This window comes from Natrix helvetica, assembly GCF_964273705.1.
Source record: "Natrix helvetica genome assembly, chromosome: 1".
Classification (NCBI taxonomy): domain Eukaryota; kingdom Metazoa; phylum Chordata; class Lepidosauria; order Squamata; family Natricidae; genus Natrix; species Natrix helvetica.
This window is the reverse complement of record NC_138548.1, coordinates 146,324,822-146,350,857: the sequence shown is the minus strand read 5'-3', so window position 1 is coordinate 146,350,857 and position 26,036 is coordinate 146,324,822. Positions and strand designations below refer to the sequence as shown.

Below are 26,036 nucleotides of genomic sequence, written 5' to 3'. Positions count from 1 at the left end.
CTTAGCTTGAAAAAACCCCTTTTATCTCTCAAGGCCTGTCCTTCTGTCTTCTACATTTCCAAAGGTTCAGGAATCTAGAATATTTATTGGTCATCTTCTATTGACAAAATACCAGATAACTCTATCTTTCATATAGCAATTGCTTTTTCTCTCACTTTTGGGGTTGGGGAGGAGAAGCTAACGTTTTCACCCACTTATTGACCCCATTCAACTGTATCTTCCCTATGCACTGTTTTTTTAATGTCATACTACTTTTTTGTCATCTTCTGCTTTCCATACTCCACACTTTTACAGCATTATTCCATTTCTAACACAACAGATGCAGTCTAAATTAAACAAGCCAAGAAACAAAATATTTCATGTATTCTATAAGTATGTGTGGGAGAGAAGGGAAGGGTGTTTAGGGTTGAGTGTTTCTAAGATGCCTTTAAGGGCAAAAATCCCTTCAAAGGATCTGTCATTCTATATAGAAATGCTGTTTTAGAAATAGGAAATAATTAAGTGGGAATGATATGAAATTTGTCATATGGTTAATAAATGGTGACCTACATCACACTTGAAAATGGCCCTATATATATATTTTTTTAAAGGCTTGATGGGTTCTACAATAAATATCCAGAGCCCAGACAGGTGAGAACTGCATATTCATGAAAGCCATTGTCTAAAGACACATAGCTGTGCTTTCTGATATTTAAGAAAAGGAGGAACGATGTTTCTCATGCATAGCTGCTCAGAAGTAAGATGCTAATCTGGAGAGGACTAACATTTCCCAGCTATACATTTAAATAACCTTCTTGGACAGGATGAAGTGCCTGGCAGGAAAAAAGTGTTTGAGTCTCTGCCAAGGTCATGGATATAAGGAACCCAAGAGCAAGAACAAGCAGGCAGGCAGGCAGAAAAGGGAGAAATGGTAGAATGCACTTGTAAAATAATATTAAAAGAGCCAGAACGGGGTGGCTGGGTATCTCAGATATGTAGGACATGCTACTGAAGAGGACCTCACCTGGCTAACTTTGAGAGAGATGGTGGTTTAAAGATTGGATGAATTGATGGGAAGAGAGAAATGGAATGGAACAGAATGGAGTAGGAGATTCTAGCCCTAAGACAAGGAAGAAAATTCTAGAGCATTTGTGAAAATGTGGAAGGATAGGGATTGGGATAGGGGTAGGGGTAGAATAGAATAGAATAGAATAGAATAGAATAGAATAGAATAGAATAGAATAATATAATTCTTTATTGGCCAAGTGTGATTGGACACACAAGGAATTTGTCTTTGGTGCATATGCTCTCAGTGTACATAAAAAGACAAGATATATTTATCAAGAATCATAAGGTACAACACATGATAGGATAGGATAGGACAGAATTCAATTCTTTATTGGCCAAGTGTGATTGGATACACAAGAAATATGTCTTTGGTGCATAAGTTCTCAGTGTACATAAAAGATATGTGGTAAATCATGATCATAGTAATCATAAATATATTAAATACACTAAATCATGAATCATAAGATACAACAGTGATAGTCATAGGATACTAAAGAAGCAATCAACATAAATCATATTAGGAAACTAAATAAAACAATATAAATCATAAAGATACAAGCAAAAAAATTATATGTAGAAAAGGAAATAGGTAATAGGAAGGATGAGAAGAAGAATAGTAATACAATATTAGTAAATAGTTTGATAGTGTTGTTGGAATTAGTTGTGTAGCAGAATGATGGCATGGGGGGAAAACTGTCCTTGTGTCTAGTTGTTCTGGTGTGCAATGCCCTATAACGTCTGTTTTGAGGGTAGAAGTTGAAACAATCTATGGGCTATAGCCCATCTATGGGCCAACACAGATGGGCTATGTTGGATAAGGAGATTCAGATACTGGACAGTGGAATTTAAAAGCATGTGTTATTAGATCCTATTTTATTAAAATTAATTAACAGTATGCAGAATAAAATCCCTCATACTGGCAAAGTTAGCTAATCAGCAAGCAGTCAGTTATGCAAGTAAATAATTTTTGCAATATGGTGCCTGCATCTGGAATAACAGGCTGTGGGGCACTGGATTGAGAAACAGATGTTTCTGAGAATAACTGACCTATTATTAAACTATAGAATTAAAAGTGGCATAATCAGTGCACATAACTATCCCATTTCAATTTGTTCGATAATCTAAATTATATTCCTCTCTAGGCAAACAATTGGAGAAATACAATGGCAGAGGGTAGCAGATTAACAGATTTCTGATATGTAGTAAATCAATATATTCCGTTGCAATTTAGGTTTGCAATTAATATTCACTGAGGATAAGTGATTGGCTTCATCCAACTGGTATCAATGTGAGGGCTGCTTTTCCTTATTTTTATTTACAAGATTATTACACAGCACATTTCTACACAGAAATATGTAAATAAATAAAAATAAGTGAAACCTCACTGTGCTCTGAAAAAGGACAGCTATTTAGCTATTCTATTTTGGAAGTGGTGCTTTCCTTCTCCTCCCAATATAAAATTTTCCAAGCTGGTAACTTAAAAAAGATTACCTTGGGGACAGTGAAGCCAGAAATAACAATCTGCAATACATCCAATCATTGGGGACCAAATGCCCATGACACTTTCTCTGTTAATTAATTAATTTGCCACCCGTCTCACCATGATTTTGATTTTGGCTTCCACTATGATAAGGGATCAGACCCTTGGATCAAACCTTCTTAAATCTGGAATATTGAATTGATTGGAGGTGATAGGTGATAGGAGAGAGAAGCAGCTTTTTTGATTTTGGAGAGGAAACTAGCTTCAGGAAAGAAAGATCCAGAGGCACAAAAAATCTAGTTCAGTTATCTTTATTTGCATTTCAAATCAGGTCCTTCAATCTCTCTGGCAGACTTTGAAGCTGTGAGTTATTTGATGTAGGCTTATTGATCTTCCAATTTTCCTGAAAGATCAACAGTCTTATCATGTAGAAGCATACACAAATTAAGGCTAAATAAGTAATAAAAATTAAAGCTTGAATCTCTGACCCCATCACATAGTCAGGGGTGCAATTGGTGTTTGGTTTTCCTGCCAAGAGGTGACACTAGGCAGGATGGGAAAGAATAGCAGGGATTCCACCAATTTCTGTCACAAAACTAGGATTAAAACAATGGGGGGGGGGGAAACTGCCTGGTCTCAATTCTATGGTGAAGGGAAGCGTTGGGGTATAATTTGTGTCAATATACCGTGTTTCCCCGAAAATATGACCTTCCCCGAAACTAACGCCTTGCCACATTTTTCGCGTGGGCAAAAATATAAGCCCACGCCCGAAAATAAACCTCCTGGACAACCCCTCCCTCCGGCCAGGCAGAGCACCACTCACCGACCTAGCGGTATCCTGAAGACACCAAGCCGCGGGAGCTGGGGGGGAAGGCGCTCACGTTGCTTGCCACCTTCGGGATACTGCTAGGTTGGGGAGTGGCGTTCTGCCTGGCCGGAGGGGGGAGCTGCTGGGCAGCTGCTCCCTTAAGAGTGGGATCCCAAAGAGCCGGACACAGCCCCAGGGAACCTTCCACAGCTCCTGGAAGACACTCTGTCCGGAAGACTCTCTGTCTGGCAGCCGGCCCACCATAGAGAGCACTCCTAGAGTGGCCGATGCTGGAAGACTTGGCAGCCGAGTTTTGGAGTTTGGAAGTTATGCTCGGAGCGTGGCGGCGGCGGTGGGCGGCGGCAATGCCCTGGGAGAGCTGTGCAAGGGCTTTGTGAGGCTGGGAGGCATGCTTGCTGGGGCAGAACAGGCGCTCGCGCAACCTCCGTCTCCAGCCAGGCAGAACTCCATGCACTGACCTAGGGGGTATCCCGAATGTGCCAAGCCGCGGGAGTTGGGGAGCAGGCAGAGCGCCACGTGGCTTGGCACCTTAGTGATACCCCCTAGGTCAGTGAATGATGCTCTGCCCGGCTGGAGAGGGGATTGCCAGGCGGCTGCTTGTGAGCATGGTTACCTCATGGCTGCTTCGCCCCTGAGGCTGTGCCCGGCTCTTCGGCAGTCCACTCGCAAGGGAGCAGCCATCCGGCAACCCCAAAACAATAAGCCCTCCCTGATAATAAGCCCAAGGCCATATTTCGTGGATCAAAAGAAAATAAGACCCTGTCGTATTTTCGGGGAAACACGGTACTTTTGTGCCAAATAAAAGCCATTATTTAGATCCTCATGAGGAAATAAAAGTATCCATGAAAATTTAGAGTATGAAGAACCACTTCCAGTTTTTTTTCACATAATTCTAAATTATAGGAAATGATAGTGTGATAGAAACTCCATGGTCAAAAAATGAATAACTGACTTAGAAGCATCCCCAGCCATAAAATTCAACTCAAACAATCCTGTTGATATTAAATGGAATTCTTTCACTTTTTCTGAATTTTGGTAAATGGTATAATCTAAAAAAAAAATTCAAAAGGGGGAATACCAAGTTAACAAAGGTTGTGCAGATGCCAATAGATTGACATATGGATGGATAGAGATTGGCAAAGGTTTCTAATTTCCATTTCTGGGGGGAAAAAAGAGTATCATGACCCTCTCTTCTGACTAGAATCAGAATAAGCAAGTTTTTCAGAAGAAGGCTGCACCTGCTACATCTGGATTTTGGAAGTTGGCCTACTAAATGTATGCACACACACACGCACACAAACAAATCTCTCACACAAGTAGATAACTAATCTCATGTTATACACATAGAGCTAATTCCACCCCCCCCCCTCCTTCAAGTGCCCATTCATTTTTAAACACCCAGACACACTTCCCTTGGACATATTTAAGAATATCCCTCATTCCCACAAATACACATTCACACTTTCCTACATTAGATCATTTCACAAACTGAATTATGCAATAAATAATTTTGCTCCGTTTTAGTTTTGGTGTGTCAATCCAGCCACTGTGCCTCGCCTAATAAATATGACTTAAATGCATGATTGTTCACCATGTGGAAATTAAGTTTCATAGCATGACATGTAAGGGCCATAAGCTATATTTACAAAACATGGAATACTTCAGTGTGTAATAGCAATCTAGACACTCGCAAGCAGGACATCTCATACTATTTTGGTATGAAAAGTGGAAGAATAGTGTATACTATTTTGAGTTTCTGGTCTAAATGATTTTTTAAAACATATGGATTAGAGTTTTTGGTACTTACACTTATTTTCACTGCAGTTAGAAGAGATTGGAATGAAGTCTGGAGGGATTAAGCCAGAGAAAGGAGGCGTTGCATGTAAAACGTGTGAACTAAATTCTCAACCACACACCCCCTGAGTCAACACCGCAACTTAGAAGAAGAGTTATCCCTTCTTAGCAAAAGAGGATAGGTTTTTAGGAATAAATAAGGAAAAGAAAAGAAAAACCCCAACCTTGAAAAATCAAGCTTGAAAAAAACCTCGTTTCCTCTGGTTCAAAAAAAAAATGCCAGGTATAAACATGCAAGTCAGTGACGTGACAAAAAAAAGTTCTAAAGTCATAAAGTGGCCTGTACCACTTCAAAATAGGAAGAAACTGAAACGTTATTTACTTCTTCTCCGCGATACTGAAAAAAAAAACTCCATTTGGGAAATCAACACGAAAAGAAGTAAAGGGCTTGGATTCAAATTCTTCTGTCCCCCCTCCCCCGGGTCTGCTGCTTTTCCTACTTGCAAATTTTAAAAAGTTATTTAGAGAAGCAATTGAGAAAGCGGAGCCCTTATCTACCTTTTGAAATGGAACAGTCCATTTCGCTTACTGGAGATGGTCTGCTCTATCAGCTAAGCAGGAGCAGAAGTTATAAAGGCTGTATGCAATGCGTGTCTGAGCTACAGTTACAGAAGCCAGATTAAACTCCTGAGTTATTAACATTTTGAATTAAAGTTGCGATGGGTTTTGAAAACTGCTCTTTGGTTAGCTTTGATTAGTTGGAAACCAATGGAATATTATGAAAAGAGATCATGGAGAGACTCAAGTCAGTTCCCATTAAAATTCAATGGGCCCAATTTCCGCCTCTGCTTAAAACTGCCTCACAGGGTCGTTGTGAACTTAAATTGGAAGTTTAATTTAAGTTCAGTTTAATTCAACTTGTGCCCTGGAAGAAAAGATGGGCTGTAGACAACAAACAGATTTCTTAAACTCATACAAGAGGAGCTTTGTAGGTTATAGTAACTGCAGAAACCTCATAAATTGCTTACAGTTTGGTGCCTGGCTAGTTTACATTTGTCCTACAAAGGAGAAGGAAGAACACAAACAATTTTCTATTCAATCCAAAGAACAGCTACCTTGCGTGAAACTGAACTGTACATTTTCCTTTTCTTCATTTTGAAACAGGATAGGTAGTCCTCACTTTATGACCACAACTGAGGCAACATTTCTGTTGCGAGGCAAGGCCATTGGTTTGCTCTATTTTATGACCTTTCTTGCCACGATTGTTAATGTGAATCACTGCAGCTGTTAAATCAATAACACAGTTACTTTAAAAAAATAGCTTCCCCATTGACTTTGCTTGTCAAAAGGTCGCAAAAGTTGATCCCATGACCTTGGGGCGTGGGAATGGTCATAGATATGAACTAGTTACCAAACAACTGAGTTTTGATCACATGATCGTGGGGATGCTGCAAAGGTCGTAACTCTGAAAAATGGTCACAAGTCACATTTTTCAGTGCTGATGTAACTTTGAACAGTCACTAAACAAACTGTCGTAAGTCAAGGACTACCTGTATATGTAATCTTCACCTTGTGACCACAACTGAGCCCAAAATTTCCAAATTGTGTAAGCAAGACAGTTGTTAGGGGAGCTTTGCCCCATTTTATGACCTTTCTTGCCACAATTGTTTTGTGAATTGCTGCAGTTGTTAAATTAGGAACAGTTATTAAAGAGAATCTAGCTTCCCCATTGACGTTGCCAAAAGGTCACAAAAGGTTATCATATGACCCTGGGGCACTGCCACCGTCATAAGTATAGGCCAGTTGCCATGTGACCATGGGGATGCAACAGTCATAAGTGTTAAAAACTGACATCTCATTTTTCAGTGCCATTGTAACTTGGAACGGTCACTAAACCAAAGGTTGTAAGTCCAGGACTTCCTGCATTGTTCTTGATAGGCTGTGCAAGCCTTTCCCCCACATTTTGCCCACATTCTGAATGCTTACGAGAAGTATTGGACCAGAACATTCAGAATTGGCAGCCCACCTGATCAGTAGACGCCAGAAGTCCAACATACAGGGAAGAAAATCATTTAGACAGAAGCTAGTTGTATTGTGGATCAATTCAGCGGTAGGATTCACTTACCTTCCCTACCAGTTCACAAATGACAGTGTACGCCCTGCATCTGTGAATGCGCACCGCCTTCTGCACATGAGTAGTGCTTGCGCATTATATCTGGGTGGGTGGCCAGAGTCTCCCACAACCACCACTACTAATTCACCTGAAATGGAGAAAACTGGCTGAATACCACCTCTGGATCAGTTGATTTGCATTTGTTGTCCTTCATATTTCTGGACACTTGTCTGAAGTATCCAGACAGCCAGTTCTGAATTTTAACCCCATTTCAAAACACATTTAGCATATTAGAATTCCTGGTTTGTTAATAGTTCTGACTTTTCTTTGTAACTGTGATCTTTTATATAACACGGAAAGCACTCTCAAAAACATCACAAGTTCCTCACTCATTCTGATGCTAAACAATTTTATCATATATTAGTATTCACATACTATTTTCCCCCCTCTGGAAAATTCCATGTACCCCCATAACAGGGCGCAAATTAAATTGTTGGTAAATGCACATATGTTTTAACTGGTATTCCTAAAGGGGAGTAGAAGAAAGAAACAATGTTAAAATGAAACATATGGGACTAACCTAGATTAACAATTTTCTGCATTTGACTTTATACATACAGCTAACAGTGCTTTGATATCTTCCCTATTTGAACTATACTTGAATAATCTTTTAAAGGGCCATTTATCAATATTCCCTGAGGCTGTGCTAGCATATATTTAAGCCAATTGCAATTGTCTATATTTAAGCCAATTGCAACTGCAATTGAGAGAACAAAACTATTGGTTGCTAGTGAGTAGCTTCAAGAAAGGTTATAGGTCTCCACAGGGAGTGCCTATGATCTTTATAAAGTGTATTTCCCTCCAGCAAGTCTAAATACTCAAGATAATTTTTAAAATGTCACTCAACCTATTACTGAGCATACTCTTACTACTCTCCTCATTTTACATGCCTTATGGTACAATCTATTTTTAAGTATATTAAAATCTTCTCTAAATACAAAAAAGTAGCTGTCTGGAATAGAAAGATATGTTATATATAGTCTAGATCAAGGATGTCAAACTCCCAGCCCATGGACTGGATGCGCTGGCCACGCCCAGTTTAGCGAAAGGGGGAAAAGTCCCGATACATCACGTGATACCGCTGTGATGACCTGAGTGTGACAGCCCTGGTCTAGATTAGTTCTACACAATTATCTATCTACACCGGACACACAGAGACACAAATATATTCCTGTCTATGACCCTGTAATCCCTTACTTCGAGGTAGAGTTGGATCAACTGGATAGAGTTGAGCGTTTACTGGATGGATGCCCTTCCTGACGCCTACACAAAATTCAGAGAAGGTATTTTTTTCTTTGTGCCTTAGGAGAGAAACATCTGCTGCTACTTAAGATTGAACTCGCAATCTGACGGGAGATGAGTGTCTTCAACATTAGGCCCCCATGCAGGGTGGATTTCAAAAAAATTTAGAACTTCTTCTGTAGGTGTGGCCTGCTTTGTGGGGTGGCTTGCCAGTCATGTGACCGGGTGGGAGTGGCTTGCCAGCCATGTGACCGAGTGAGAGTGGCTTGGCAGCCATGTGACTGGGTGGGTGTGTCCAACTTGTAAAATGTAGTGAAACTTACTTAATAACACTCTTGCTTAGCAACCAAAATGTTGGCTAAGAAACTCTGGCATTTGAAGCACCCAAGTCTTAAAGCTGTCAAGTTACAAGACCCTTGCACCCCTAACCCTTTAGAAAAAAAAAACCCAAGGGTGTTCAAACTTGACAGCTTTAAAACATGTGCACTTCAACTCCCAGAATTCTTCTTCCAGTCATGTTGGCTCAGGAACTCTGGCATTGGATTGGATTGGATTTATTGGATTTATATGCCGCCCTTCTCCCAAGGACTCAGGGCGGCGTACAACATTAAAGTGTGGAAGTCTTAAAGCTGTCAAGTTACAAGGCCCTTGCACCCCTAACCCTTTAGAAAAAAACCCAGGGGTGTTCAAACTTGACAGCTTTAAGACTTTAAAGTTTAGATAGGACTCTTAGAGGCTGGCGGGGCGATTAGTGAGCCAGCTAATCAGTGAGCGGTGGGCGGGGCAAATGTGGTTTGGACGGGCGGGGGAGGGAGCTGGAACCTGTTCTAAACGGCACGGTAGATTTGTGGAACCTCTTCTATAGAAGAGGTTAGAACTGGCAGGAACCCACCCCTGCCCCCATGCCATATGTATATGTAGGTATAGATATATATTTAGGTTTGTGTGTGTAGAGATAGATAGATAGATAGATAGATAGATAGATAGATAGATAGATAGATAGATAGATAGATAGATAGATGATAGATAGATAGATAGATAGATAGATAGATAGATAGATGATAGATAGATAGATAGATAGATAGATAGATAGATAGATAGATGATAGATGATAGATGATAGATAGATAGTAGATAGATGATAGATGGATGGATGGATGGATGGATGGATGGATGGATGGATGGATGGAGAGATAGATAGATAGATAGATAGATAGATAGATAGATAGATAGAAAGAAAGATAGATAGATAGATAGATAGATAGATAGATAGATAGATAGATAGATAGATGATGATAGATGATAGATGATAGATTAGCTATAGACACGATAACAAAATAGAGGGGGAAAGGCTGGGTGGATTCCACTGATAAAAGGTCCTTGCAACTTTTTTTAATTAACCACTTCTAAATAATTGCTGAATCTCTAATGCTTGACCAATAAATTAATTAATGTAGCAAAACAGATATTTCCCCTTCCTTTATAACTGATGGTACTTAGGGAATGGGAATAGTCAAATCACCTGACACCAAATCGTGATACCTGTATATTATGCAGAAGAAAGAGAAGAATGAAGTAAATTCCCACATCCATGTATAAAAGTTCCCTAAGGTTTTGCCTGTGCAATTTGATTCAGAAATAAGACCTACTGAGTCAGTGGAGCCTATTACCAAACCATTGTCGTAAGATTGCAATCTAAAAGCAAGTTGTTTAAACCTACATTGCCACTCTTTTTGGGTCACCTCAGAAGACCAGTAATGAGTTTGTTCTGGTTAACAATAGTTTGAAAATTATTACAGCTTTCCACTGTGGCTTTCTGGCAAAAATGGAGCAAATTGATGGATTGCTAGTCATGCTGTGAGCAGTTTATTGTAGTTAAGTTCAATTTTTGAGACCTCTCTGCCCATTTTTCTCCATTATGCTTGAAGGGAAAGAACCTCTTTTATTTTTTTCGTAGTTTGCTTAAACTTTTCAATTCATTTGCAGCAGGAAGAAGAGAGTGGCGGCTTGTTTTAATGTTTTGCCGACTGTTTGGAAAGTACTGAATGCTCAACACAGATAGCAACGTAAGAAAGCTTTGTAAGATCTTTGTAGAAGCAACAAGAGCAGTGACAAAGTCTTCCATGGAAGAAATGTCAACTGAAGAAGGTTCTGCTAAAAGTGAAACTAACAACTGTGGTGGAATAAAGAGCAAGTGAGTAGATCATCTCTTTCTAAATCCTCTCTAGACAAGGAGAGGACTTGAGCCACCCACAAGTACTCCATGCAGTTGCTGTTTATGAAAAATTGCAAGACAGTGGTCTCTATTAAATTTAGAGCTCTGGAAGACAAGGGAAAGCCATCTTCTCTCAAAGCATGGTTGCTGCCTTTCAAAAGGACACTGGTTCAGATAGTTCCTTTTCTGCAGGATGCAATCTGGGTCGGTCACCGGGATAAGAGGTTTTGTCTTCCGAGCTTTCTGATTTGTGCTGGAGCCCATCTTCAGGGAACTTCTCTGTAGCAGAGCGTGTCTGTTCTCTGTGTGGTATTTATAGTGCCTTTTGAATGTGGTGCTTTAGATGTTGATTGGGGTGTGTTGGTGGCTGGCTTTTTAGTCATTGATGAGCTATCAACACACCCCAATCAACATCTAAATGCCACATACAACAGGCACTATAAATACCACACAGAGAACAGCACACATTCTGTTAGAGAGAGGTTCCCTGAAGAATGGGCTCTAGCACGAATCTGAAAGCTCAGTAGACTAAACCTCTTGTCCCAGTGACTGACCCAGATTGGATCCTGCAGTGTTATCCTGGGGCACGTATATTCTCCTTCATTCGGGAGTTTCTTTTCTAACCACCTTTGGATATTTCTTGCTAATTGCTTTCTAGCTATTTGAAACCTTTGGATCCACCAGTGTGGCAACACAGGATGAGCTTCCTTCAATCTTTAGTGAAAGCGGTTTTAACTATGTTTAAGGACCTAAACCAAAATTATATTGGAATAAACAGCAACGGGATGATTAGAACTTTGATTTTGGTATGTAGTAAATGGACTAAGGCTCCAGAGGATTTGAAATACAATTTTGGAATTATAAGAAACTGTCCCATGGGGAAATATTTTTGTTCTGAATTCTCTTTAAAAAAAAATCATAAGATGAGACAGTCAAGGTTCAGCATTAGAGGGAAACAGAAGGAACTAAAGATTACAATTAAAGAGAACGAATCCTTTAATTTGACATACTAATGAAGAAAGCAAAATATTTTAACAAGGCTGTGACTTATGGTAGAGATTTTTTTAAAAAATCTTTAAGAGCAGCCTGATATTGATGACTTCGTGGATGCATCTATATTTGGATTTTGGCAACATTAGAAAGTGGTTTAACATTGCCCATTTCTAGATGGTGGTCCTTTTTATAAAATTCTTAAATCTCACCCTCAACTTGGAAGCTGGTAATGGTACATCCAAGTATTAATTGAATCTGACTTACTTAGTTGTGTGTGTGTGTGTGTGTGTTTAAGATCAGCCAAGGTTATTGGTGCTGCTGCAGTAGAGTGTGATGGATAAATAAGACTTTCTTGATCTAGCAAGAAGGTTTTTGTTTGGGTTGATGAGTCAGGGTCTTAACTTCAAAGAAGAAAATCCAGCCTTCTTGCCAGTCTCTTTGATAGACAGTTACAATATTAGGAAATCTCAATATTAGAAGATCTGAAAAGAGAACAGGATGGTTTCAAGGAAGCTAGTGAGTAAATCTCATTCTATCACAGCAGCTAATACTCTTTTTATATCTAGAGCTTGGTGTTCCACCTCTCTTGAATTTAAATGAAGTGGGTATTAGGCAGGGGGTTTTCTACATACTTTTTGAAAACTCAATTGTAAAGATTAATTGTGGAGTCTGTTTATGGTTTACCATCATTTTATTCTGTTTCTTATTCCCACATATATTATAATACATTTATCTATCTATATAAAGACCAAATACCACTCACTCATCACAAAATCTCCAGAACCATAAACTTGAAATTTGGCACATACGTTCCTCTTAGCTTCTAGGTGCTTGCTAAGGAAGGATTTTTCGAAATGACCATCAGATCATTAGTATTTATTCAACAGTAATTAATATGCCCTGATGCTAAGGAGTTCTACTCCCCTTCCCTACCTGAAAATAACTCTGTTCCAACTGCCAGTTGCCTCACATTCCGTTACCTCAATTTAAGCTGGCAGCCGTTCCACTCCTTCACTCAGGAGTGGTCTGGGGCTCCTTAGAGTACTAAACGTTGGTATCTTACCAAAATGTCTATGCCTTCCACCTTGGCAATTGCTTCCGGACTCAAGGCGGCAGGAGCAGTATTCCCTTATGTGTTTTAATCACCAACGACCACTGAGCCAAAGGATTGAACCTAAGTGAACCGGATTTCTCTGCATTGCCTGGTCACAGTTTCATCGTGAAGCACGGGTATCCAGTTAGTTATATACAGTATAAACATATAAAATTGTGGAAGATTTTACAAGCAGTGGTTTGACTTTGTTGGCATCTTTCTTGAAATCTTTCAAGTAAAACACAAGCAGAACACCATCTTGAGTTCTTGGGACAAACTTGCCATAGCCAACTTGCCACAGAACAACCCGCTATGGAGAACTCTCTGTAGAACAACTCAGCAGAGGACAAGAGTTACACTAATATCAAAGAAATGGTGGAATAAAATCATTTAAAAAAGGGATGCCAAAGGAGGGACAAAATAAAATGTGAATGACAAAAATTATTTTTAACATTATTTTAAATAGTTGAATTATCCCATGTTGGCCACAGCAAGTTGTCCTATTCCATGGTCCTTGGAAAAGACACTGCGGCTTTAGAATTGCAGGCAAGTACTAAATTCACACTGCTGCATGTTCAAAACACTTTTTTTTTCTAAATTGTTTCCAAAATTCTGTACAGCTTTAATAATCAAGTGAAAAGTTAGGCTAGGAAAGTTAATGAACAGTAATTAATTGACTCTAGAATCCATTTTGTATTTTGATGTATTCATTACCAGGGCACTTAACATGACCATTAACTCAATCTCAATGTGAAAAAGAAATATGATATATTATGGGATCACAATAAGATTCCTGTTTCAGTCCATGACTTAATCAGTTTTTGTTCCTCATGAAATGCACCAGGTGAGTGTTCGACACAGCCAGAATATTTCAGTAATAGCAAATCCCTTCTAAAATCTTATAAATTCTCCATGACAGATAGCAGAATGGAGATACAAAAATGAAACAGAAGAGCATCCAGTCATGCCTGACCATTTTGATGTATGTGTTATCCCACAAATACAGTCTCTCTTTGTAGATGTAATTATTTCATTAATTGATGGCAATTTTCTTTTAAAAAGTAGGATACTAATCATATCATAGCAATTGACCTATGGAAGAAAAGATTAAGAAAATCGATTCCATGCTTTTATATATTTATACTTATATTTCATACTTTTTAACCACCTTTCAAGTCAAAAGGTCATATGTAGCACCTTGGTTATGGTTTCAGTGAAAATACCCACAAAATCAGGTATTTTAAGGAACATGTGATACAATTTTAGATATAACAACTCTTAGTGGCTCACTTAGAATTACACAATTCAAGATTTCTCCATGGCACATGTAGGGATGGAAAGATGCTGTATTAATTTTTGCTAAAATGTAGATACTTTGTCAGAGATCCATCTTACTTCTGGCAGAGAGTGAATCTCTTAGGCGAAGTATTTTATTATGAAGCCCATCAATATGATTTGTGGCACACACTATGTAGGCATTAAGATATAATGTTCTTGTGAAGAGAGATTTTGCTGAATTCTTGTCTAGATTCGGTCCTCTCAGCAGTGTAATGCACAAGGTCACATGGGAAAATGAAATATATAAACTATAATGATGATAATGATATTTGAGAAAACAGAGCCTAATCGCTTCAGAAGCGTATGCCACAATAAATGTGCAATATAAAACTTCTGAACAACAGTAAGATAACAGCTGGACCTCAACCATTAAAACAAGCTGTCTCACTGCTCACACAAATTTGTTGACTGAGCTATAATTGACTGGGTTTACTCTGATACATCATTAATTAAGGCTGCAACCACAAATGCTGAGTTTTCACATAACCTGGCCAAAGCTAAGGAAACCCCCATTATAAGTTAGATGGATATTTGAAGCCAATCAGTAAACCAGGCAAGTTCTTTGATGGAAAGTAGAAGAAAGATAGGTTTAAATACATCAAATTAAGGTAAATTTGTACAGAATTTCAATAGTCACTGCAAAATGTGCTCCTCTGCTATAAACCTAGGAGGAAAACACTACTTTTCTCCATGTAGTCCCTGTCTGAGAGAACGAAGGGACATTGGCTCCATGGCTCAGGACCTAGTTACTTGCGGGATCGTATTCTGCCCCATACATCCCTGCGACCAATTCGCTCGCACAGAGAGGGACTCCTCCAGGTGCCGTCCACCAGACAGTGTCGAGGGGCGGCGCCTAGGAGTAGAGCCTTCTCTGTGGCGGGCCCAGCCCTGTGGAATGACCTCCCTCCGGATATTAGGACTACGTCTGACCTCCGTTCCTTCAGAGTTAAGCTCAAGACCCACCTATTCCAAGTAGCTGGCCTGGCTCAACCATGATCTAACTATATCGCTCCTGACGGGTTTTTTTTATATATATATTAATGTAATTCAATTGAATTTATTTATTGGGGTTTTTAAATATTGTGACTTTTTAATTGTTTTAATTGTTAATTGTTTAATTGTTTTTTAGCTATCAGCCTACCTCCTCCTTGTATACGTCTTATATACGTCTTATATACGTCCTTGTTATATGTATGTCCTGTCCAGATTTGTATTGTATTGTATTGTACTTTGTATTTTATTTGTTTTATTGTACGCCGCCCCGAGTCCTTCGGGAGAGGGTGCGGCTTAGAAATAAATATTCTATTCTATTCTATTCTATTCTATGAAACAGGCAATGTAACCTAATTCACTTACATGAACATTTTATATTTTTTATTTTTGAAAAATAAGGAGGCGTTTGATATGCGTATGGATCTGATTGGTCATTAACATGCTCATCATCTGTTGAATGGGAAATAAGCTTATGTGTTAATGGGGGAAAGAGAGAAAATAACATAAGCCCCACATTGACCTATAAACCAACATGTCCAACTTTAAAGTAAGAGAGAACTGTGCTGTTTCAACTATTCAGTAAACAATTGACTGTATATAACCATCTTTGCTCTTTCTCAGCTATGCTCCTGACAGCTTCCTGGAAACTCTACCTTGAAATCTGATCCAGGTGATTCACTCCAAAGATACACCAGGAAGAAACAGTATGAAAGTAAGTAAATTGGGTTAGCAAAATGCAAATAATTTGGGCAAATGTTTTTTTTTTAATTAGTGCACAGCATTATCAAAAATATTCATTTTTTCTACTTCCATTTACTGTATATGACGTTAGATAGCGACTAGAAACATGAAATGAAAAAGGAAATAAGCTAAGCTGTGTTGCAAAACAAGCCCCCCCCCCCAAAAAAAAAACAGATGAAGAATAATATAGGTGGTTTTCCAGTTTGATGGTGAGATGAGAGATGAGTCAGGAGTGGAAGGTAACTGAGATTTGGCTGAACTATTGTTCCCAATCATTCAATCAAATGAAAATTCAGACCCTGTGAATAAATTGATTTATTGCATATCTCACGGAAAATTATGTTGAAGCTTAAACTGTGGACTATAATATAAGCCATCATTTATAAAATGGAATCCACCAGCAGAATCAATATATCTTCCTCCTCCCCTTTCTTCATGGTTCAGCCTCACCATATTTGCAAGACGATCAGCATCTATAGCACTGGAAGTTACTCCATGGTGGGACATTACCCTAGCCTCCCATCCCCTATTTTTATTCCTTCTCTTGAATTATATGCAAGAGGTTAAACCTACATCATCTTCAGGTTTCTCACTGAGTGCTGTCAGTTTTTGATTTGGTTTTTAAAATGCAATTTCTTAGCTTACCTTAATTGATAAAGGGATTTCAAAATAAAATTTATAGATGAAGTGAAAGACAAATAAATTTTAAATCAATAAATGTTAATGAATGCTTCAATTTTTAGAAATTTGATCTGAAATACAAGTAAACTTTGCTTACCAACCATATATTCACTGACCATTTGAAATTAGGAAAGTGCCGAAAAAGAGACTTCTGGACAGTCCTTTAATTTCTGGCCATCGCAGCATCCCCCTAATCACATGATCTGAATGCTTGACAATCGGCTTGCAATTTTATGGTTGCCAAGTCCCATGGTCACATGATCACCATTTCTCACCTTCCCTGCTGGCTTCCCACAAACAAAGTCAATGGGGAAACCATCAGGGAATGTCACACGTGTCAGTCACAAAGAATTGGGACCACACATTAAGTTCCAGTTAAGATGATTTATTGCTTTGACCTATACAAAAGCATCTAGTCAACTGTCAGCACTAAATTGGCACTAGTTACTAAGTCAGCAAAGTTCAAGAGTGGCTGAATTTGGATCACTTGTGCAAACGTAATGACTTCAAGCTGATTCCTCTCTTGACTCTGTCTCCAGACTTTGCATGCTATTCTCCTACACACACCACTTCAGTAAATCTCTCATGCCCTCCCCCATCCAGCAACAGAAACCCTGGCTATGCTGTTATCATGCCTTGGGAACTCAAGCTCAAGCTTCCCACCCATCAGCACCCATTTCTGGTCCCATAGTGTACCAACACAACCAAATCTTATCTGACTGCCTGCTTGCAATCCTCATGGCACTCTGTTAATTAACTACGAACCTTGCTGAACAAGGGGGTTGCCAGAATCGCCACCACTAAACAACACAACAGCATCACTTAATGGAAATTCTGTCCCAATTGCCATAGTTTAGCGAGGATTAACTATTCTGATAACCCACATGGAAATATACTTTTGAGATGTTATTATATTATATTTTATTTATTATAGGATGCATTTCTAATGAAGCATGCCAATAAATCTGTCATGCCCCAAAAGTAAGAAGTCACTGGTGGATATTTTGATCTATTTTCTTTTTTTTAATGTTGGGGAAAATATTTATTTCTGAGTTTGAACAGGAGACTGTTCAACATGATTAAGCCTGAGATTCTTTGCAGAGCAATTTAGAATGCGCTGTAGTCTTGCTTCCTTATTCCTCCACTAAAAGAAACTATGGGAGAATATTTCAAAAATGTATTACACTGAAATCCTTGACGCTATCCAGCTGGACCTTGTCACCTTAATATTGCTTAATAGATCTACCATCTCTGCTGTTTCCATTCCATTTTGCTAAAAGAAGAGGTAGCTGCAGGCACTTTTATGCTTTGCCTATCTTGAACTTTTTACTGAATCAGATCCTGAAGATAATCTTCTTCCCTTTGATTTCAAATTTGAATGTAATCTTCTCACTTTTGAATCTCAGATTTGACACAGTTAGTATGCATGTTTGTGGGACACTATGGTGAATCGTATTAAAACATGAAGTATTTAAAACACGAGGCATTTAACAAAAGACAAAAATACCATAAAATAGTAATAGTCAGCAATCTTATTTTATTTATTTATTTGTTTATTTGTCAACAAGTACAAGGGAACAAATATGAAAACACATTAAAAATGGCACAAATAAATTGATATAAATAAGCAAATAGCCATAAACCAGTGGTGGGCTTCAATAATTTTTAGAACCTCTTCTGTAGATGTGGCCTGCTTTGTGGAAGTGGCTTGCGGCCATGTGACTGGTGGGAGTGGCTTGCCAGCCATGTGACTGGGTGGGCATTGCCAACTGGTGAAACTCACTTAACGCTCTTGCTTAGCAACCAAAATGTTGGCTCAGAAACTCTGGCATTTGAAGCACACAAGTCTTAAAGCTGTAAAGTTACAAGACCCTTGCACCCCTAACCCTTTAGAAAAAAAATCATAGGGGGTGTTCAAACTTGACAGCTTTAAGACTTGTGGACTTCAACTCCCAGAATTCCTCCTTCAGTCATGTTGGCTCAGGAACTCTGGCATTGAAGTGTGCAAGTCTTAAAGCTGTCAAATTACAAGACCATTGCACCCCTAACCCTTTAGAAAAAAAACCCAGGGGTGTTCAAACTTGATAGCTTTAAGACTTGCTGGCTTCAACTTCCAGAATCCCTCCTCTCGCTCTTCATCTTGATGATGTGCAGACAGGCGGGGGGAAGGAGCTAGAACCGGTTCTAAATGGCACTGTAGATTTGTGGAACCTCTTCTATAGAAGAGGTTAGAACTGGCAGGAACCCACCCCTGCCATAACACATAAAAAGAGTACATATAAATGGGGACAGAGGGACAGGGACGGTAGGCATGCTGGTATGCTTATGCACACCTCCTTAGGGACCTCTTAAGAAACGCATAAGGTCCATTTTAGACAGATTAAGGTAAAAGGTATGGGGGTTAGAAGAACTAACAATAGGAGCAGATAGGGTGCTTCACACATTTACTACTCTATTGCTGAAATCGTTTTTCCTGCAATCAAGATTAGAACGGGTTACATTTTGTTTGTATCTATTGATAGCCCTTGTGTTATTATCTTATCTGTGTTATCTTGTAGGAATAATGTTTATTCTGTTCTAAAAACCCATGTTCTGGCCTTGGCCTTATTGTCCATACTGCCTTTTTAAATAGGGCAATAGAGAATAGGATCCTGGGGAAAAATTAGCTTTTTCTTTGTGAATAGCAGGCTTGTCGTGCAACCATTTTATGTGGCTTCTCATAGAATGCTCTTAAAAATTCTGAATGTGCCACCAGCTCAAGCAGATTTATTTAAATCAGTATGGATACCTTCTTAATAAATATTGCATAGACTCCATTGCTCATTTCTTAGAAATAACAGCTGCGGCGGCATTAGCCTTTCCCTGACACTCTGGTTTTCTTGCACAGGCATCATTTGTCACAGGAAAAGTTGATGTCACTTCTTCCCACCTGCAGCCCCAAATGGTTAGGCCTAGAAGCTGCTTTTTTTCTCCTTCTGTTGCTATTTTATACAATAGAACAACCAAATCTATCTGCAACAGGGATCAGAAGTGGCAGCTGGTTTGTAAAATCCAGGCAAGAGTCAAGAAAGGGCTCCTTTGCTAAAGGCTATGGTAAATCTTTTGTCCGGTAACTAATTTGCAGCAATATGGAATTTGCAGGCAGCAGTCAATGCAGTAAAAATAACCCATCTGAAACAAGAAAGGAGGGACAAATAAGCAAAGATTACCATTTTTATTTTACTGACAAAAGGCCAAGTGAATTATACAATTGACCTGGAAAAGGACTGCATGGTAGGCAGTAAACTGGAGAGGGGGGAGAGAAGTCATATTTGGACTCGGCTAGTCATAAACTACTGCTTGCTATGACATTGCATCCTTTAAGGGTCTACAAACTTGGCCACTTTAAGACGCCTGGGCTTCAATTCCCAGAATTCCTCAGCCAGCATGGCTGGCTGAGGAATTCTGGGAGTTGAAGTCCACAAGTGCTGCCATGCTGGCTGAGGTCAGCATAAGAAGTCCACAAGTGCAGCCATGCTGGCTGAGGAATTCTGGGAATTGAAGTCCACAAGTCTTAAAGTGGCCAAGTGTGACTGTTTTTTCAAAGAAACCTAATACGCAACCTTTAAGGAGGGTTGCAGTGGAAGGTATTGTAGAAAGCTAGCACCCACCCCTCTCCTAGAAGAATGAAATATTTTAAGAAATATTTTTAAAAGGCAGGATAAAATATTTCCCTAAAAGAAAAAGAAAAATCTTAAAGGAGACAGAAATTCAGAGCCCAGCTCCCTGCCTCCAAGCAGATATTAAACTGAGGCCAGCTTTTAGAAATGCAGATTTGATAATCTATTACTCCCTGCAGCAAGGTCTGAACAAAGGTTAGCCCTCAGCCACAATAAGAATTTCCCAACAAGCCCCTTCAATGTATCAGCCAAACATCAACCAAGCTTAGCTCAGACAAATTCCTAGGATTTGTACATGGCCCCATGGGAGTCTGACAACAGCCAATAGAATATATGTTCTTGCACAGGAACAGGAAGTTCAAGTTCAAAGCCCAAGAGAAGGTGTAAAAACCCCTCACTCTCAACTACATGTAGTCAGCTACCCAGAATCAGAAGTGGCTTAGTGGTTCTGCTTCATCAATAAATGGACTCTCTTTCCAATCAGCCTCCAACCTCCATTTTGTCTCCAGTGCCTTTCTTGTGGCTTGGAATTGAACCAGGTGGATATTTCAATATAAAAAGGCATGAAAGAAAGAGCTAAAGCTTCAAGGCAGCATTGGTAAATTCTAGATCCCGGGGAGGAAAAATATCTTCTTGAAATTTTCCAAAGATATGCAATGTAAAGAATTGGGCTTGGGAGGTTGGCATCTTTCCCTTGTTGCTGTAGAGCAAACATCCAGACATCCCAGGGAAGTAAGATTGCGTGAATGTCAAGGCACTTTTGCTGAAATCACAACTGCAGACATTACATTTGCTAAGAGAGGGACCAAGCCTTTATTGTCTTCACCTTCCTTAGGTATCCATAGCTGAATATTCAGAGATGTAATTCAGAAATGTGCACTGGAATGGAGCAGAGCCAGTAACATGATGCTATTCCACCAGGGCCTTGGGGTTGTATTCTAAGGCAGTGGTTCTTAAAACCTGTTTTGCAGACGTCCAATGCCCCATCAACAATCTACAGGTTTACTGACAGTCTCTCACAACCTACTTCAGCTCCTCGGCTTACAATAGTTCACTTAGTGACTATTCAAAGTTACAATGGCACTGGGGAAAAAGTGACTTATGACCGTTTTGCCATTTACGACCGCTGCATCATCATCATCATCTCCATGGTCACATGATCAAAATTCAATCGTTTGGCAATTGACTCATATTTATGACTGTGGCAGCATCCCAGGGTTCCATGATCACCTTTTGTAAACTTCTGATGAGCAAAGTTAATGAATAAGCCCGATTCACTTCACAGTAATGTTACTAACAACTGCAGTGATTCACTTAACAACTGTGACGAGAAAAGTCGTAAAATGTGGCCAAAGTCATTTAACAATTTTCTCATTTAGCAATGGGAATTTTGGGCTCAATTGTGGTCATATGTCGAGGACTTACCTGTATTGATGAAGCATTACTGTGCTCCTGGAACTTTGCCAGCCTTTTCTGTATGCAATATATCACCATGACTTCTGCCAAACCTTCCCTTTTCGATTTCACAAGTGAAAGAGATCTTTATTTGCAATGGAAACATTCATGCATTCATAAAATACTCATTCAAGACTCTAGAAAGCAATAGGACCACTTGATCTTGATATGCTGTTGACTTTAACTTTTGCAGAGATTATATTGATTATATGGACAAAAAACAATATAATCTGTTCTATGATATGTCTTGTGTTTTATGTAGAGAAGAGCAACTAAAAAGATCGGGGGCCTGGAGACTAAAACATAAAGAACAATTGCAGGAATTGGGTGTATCTAGCCTAGATGACATGATAGCAGTGTTCCAATATCTAAGGAGCTGCCACAAAGAAGATGTGGTCAACCTATTTTCCAAAGCATCTGAAGGCAAGACAAGAAACAATGGATAGAAGCTAATTGTTAGATTGGGCAATGGATAGGCACACACAGGCTTAACAGTAACAACAGCTCTTTATTAAGTACAACAAGTGAGAACAATCCAGCGAAGGTTGAGTCTGACAGCTGTCCTTTTATAGGGAGCTATCAGACCCTTTGACCAATAGGATTAAACCTCTGTTGCCGCCGGAACAGAGGACCTTGGTGGAAACCACTGTAGTTAGACCAAGTGTCTAACACTAATCAAGGGGAAAAGCAACATAGAACTAAGGAGAAATTTCCTGACAGTGAGAACAATTAATCAATGGAATGACTTGCTTCCAGAAGTTGTGGGTGTTCAATCACTAGGGACTTTTAAGAAGACAACCACTTGTCTAGAATGGTATAGGGTTTCCTGCTTGAGCAGGGGGTTGGATTGGAAGAATTGGGGTGGATGCAGGAAAAAAGGTCCAAAGCTACATGTGGTTTTAATGAACGATGGACTGCCAACTTGTGTTTTAAATATGAATAGATAATAATCCATACATTATTCATACATTCATACAATGCTGTTTCTCTTTCATTACCATGTGCAACTCTTATCAGTATGGTTTGGCCTAAAGCAGTTAGGACTTTAATACAAAAGAATTTAATACTATGTAATAGCTGTGCCTGGATTCTGAGAGAGCTACTCATTTGCAGGAAAGGATCTAGGAGGACTTGATTGCATGAGAAAAATAGCAGTTTTGCATTTCAAATAGATAGAGAAAGAAAGAGATGTAGCATTTAGAAATGTGATGGTACCTCTTTCTAGAGATTTGCATTGGGAAATGATCTATAGCCTACAGCTGTATTTGCTTGCCTCTTGTGTTCTGCTTGCAGTTTTATAAAACACATTATAAAGACCTCTTTTTTGTTGTTTAAATGAAACAACCATAAATCCAGATACCCATTTCTCTATAATACCTCCTTTCTTGAGTTGAGAGAAACAGAAAGTTGCAATGCAAAGTTGTCACAGCTGTATCAGACAGCTTTATTTTCCAAGATGATGCAAATTCTATACTCTTCTTTTTTTTTCAGTATCAATATCTGTAGGCAAAGAACTTTTTTTTCATTTTTTCCATTATATGCATGGAAGCTTCCATAGCTATGTTAAGAGGGGGTAAAAGTGGGTCTGAGATTGTTTCAACTGTTTTTATATGTTGATTTCCCCCATGCCAAAGGTTCTACCTTTCCCAGTTGTGTTATTTACCCTATTTGTCATAGTTATGCATTGCCTTTGTTATCACTAGCTGCTACTTGGGAATATGACTTCACTTCACTAAGGGGTCCCTTGATGTATTATCTGCTCCATAAAGCATTGTTTAAGGCTAGCTTAAAACAAATACTGCTATTCTCCAAATATGCTCATTCAGGGAGTGAAAAAGCTAAGAACCCAGTAAAATTGTGAAATTTCCTCCAAACTTTTCCTTTAAGGTATCTGACAAGATTGTACCTAATTATGAAACTTAATTGTGCAATTACATTTACAAGCAGAAAAGAGCAAAATTGTTAAAGATGATAATATAATTATATTTCATTTTAATAAAAAAAAAACCCTATCAACAGCCCCCAAGCAAAAACCTACCTGCTCAAATCCTTGTCTTAGGAATGTCAAGCAAATAAAACCAAAACAGCTGCAGTAATTGGGTAAAATTTACCACATTTAATGATACAAATTATTCTGGAGTGATGTTTAATGAAAGCTGCTGTTTTGAAGTCTAACAGCAAAACTCTACACTCTTTTAAATGGTGTCATTGACCTGTCTCATTTAATACCCTGTTAATCTTTGGAAATTGGAAACAAATGTGTCAATTAAATGTAATTATTTGGCAATTAATTTAACAATAAACAGATGGTCAGAAAATCCTATAATTGAATCATAGTTCATTGGTAGACCATCTTACTTTTATTACTTTTATTATTTTTAAAATGGAAATCAAATAAGACAAAATGAAAACTATTTAAAAAAATATCCTAAAGACAATGGACTGTTGTTTTTTTTAAATGAGTGCGATATATTAAGCAATAAAAAATTTAGCTATTCAACAGATTATTTGGGAAACTTAATTCCTTTCTGAACTCTTAGGTTTTCAGTTATATAAGAAGGCATGCTAGATAATTTTATGGCAAGCTTAGTGAATAGTATTCAAAACACTAGCACAACTATTACAGAGACAATAAATGCTCCTGAATTATACAGAGGAAAGAATTGTAAAATCCCTGCTGGAGTGCCGGAGGGAGCATGTTGATGTTCAGTCTCTAAGTAGCGTCTGATTCTTATTGCAACCCCATGGACCATATCACCCCAGGATCACCCCCTGTTCTCCGTTATCTCCCAGAGTTTGCTAAAATTCATGTTCATGGCATCAGTGACACTATCTAACCATCTCATCCTCTTCCGTCCCCATCTCCTTTTGTCTTCCATCTTTCCCAGGGTCTTTCCTCCTCTTCTTTACTTCTTTTCTCTTTCTCTCCTCTTCTCATTAAGTGGCCAGAGTATTTGAGCCTCATCTCCAGCTATCTGTCCTTCTAAATGACAGTCTGGGATTATTCCATTTAGGATGGAGGGAGCATGAGAGATACAAATTACATACCTGTATTTTTTGGAGCATAAGACGCATTGAAATATAAGACGCACCAAGATTTTGAAGAGGTAATTTAAAAAAAAAAAGTTTTTGCATTCTGCAGACCTCCCAAACCCTCTGCAGGCCTCATTTTTTTGTGAAAAATGGGGCATGAAGAGAGTTTGAGAGGCATGCAAAGTGCTCTTGGGGGCTGGGGGGGGGATGAGCAAAAAATGCCCCATTTTTTGCTCATTTTTGCCCTCCCCCCCCCCAGGAGCACTTTGCAGGCCTCCCAAGAAATCATTTTTTCCAAAAACGGGCCTGTTTGGGTTTTTTTTTTGCCAAAAAAGGGCATGCATAGCCTTTAAGAGGCTCATAGAGTGCTCCAGGAGGCTATGGGGGCCAAAAATGAGCAAAAACGGCCCATTCTTTGATCATTTTTGCCCTCCCCAATCCCCAGGAGCACTTTGTAGGACTCCCAAACGCTCTGCACATCCATTTTTGTGAAGGGAGCAGGATTTCAGGAAGGCAAAAATGATGTATTCGGTGTATAAAACGCACCCAGAATTTCACCTTCTTTTTGGGGGGGGGGGGAAGGTGCGTCTGATACTCCGAAAAATACAGTATTTTATTACCATACTAAAATGCTTCCTTATCTTCAGAATATGGTTTTGACAGAATGTTGAAATGTTGTAGTGTTTTACTATAAGTACTATCCTTTTTGGGTGTGGTGCACTTCATCAAAGGAGGAGAACTTGCATCATGTTTCCATCATTCTCCTTCAGCCCTCCCTCAAACGCCAAGGCTCTAAGGATGCTATAGTGTGGTCCAGATCTGAACAACTAAAGCACATTATTTCTCCTAGCCCTTCTGTTTGGGAAAATTCAATGTGGTCAATGCACTCAGATTGGTTGTGTGCTTTCAGCAGTGTAAATATACTTCATCATGCTACCCTAGGAGAGAACATGGGAAAGCAAAACTATCCTTCAGAATCTTTCATGGGTAGACCATGTAGAGCCAGTTTGATCTAGCAGTCAAGGCTTGAAGGCAAAAGACTATATGTTCTAGTCCCACTTTAGGCATGAAAACAGGCTGGGTGACTTTGGGCCAATCACTCTTTCTCAGCCCAACTACCTCAAAGGGTTGTCATTGTGTGGAAAATAGGAGGAGGAAGAATAGGAGGTGCATGATCACCGCCTTGAGTTATTTATAAAAATAATAACAGGGATAGAAATGAACGAATAAATAAATAAATCAGCCCTGTTGAAAAGGTCAATTCTGTCAGA

The 26,036-nt window shown here is 39.0% G+C and overlaps 1 protein-coding gene across 1 annotated transcript in view; it reads right to left on the bottom strand.

The window, feature by feature from the left end:
* KYNU (kynureninase) overlaps positions 1-5,613 on the bottom strand; it is a 121,593-nt gene extending 115,980 nt beyond the window's left edge. Inside the window, exon 1 of the mRNA XM_081935115.1 lies at positions 5,164-5,613. The gene's annotated coding sequence lies outside the window, so the exon portion shown is untranslated. The remainder of the gene's footprint in view (positions 1-5,163) is intronic.
* Positions 5,614-26,036: the final 20,423 nt, after the last annotated feature.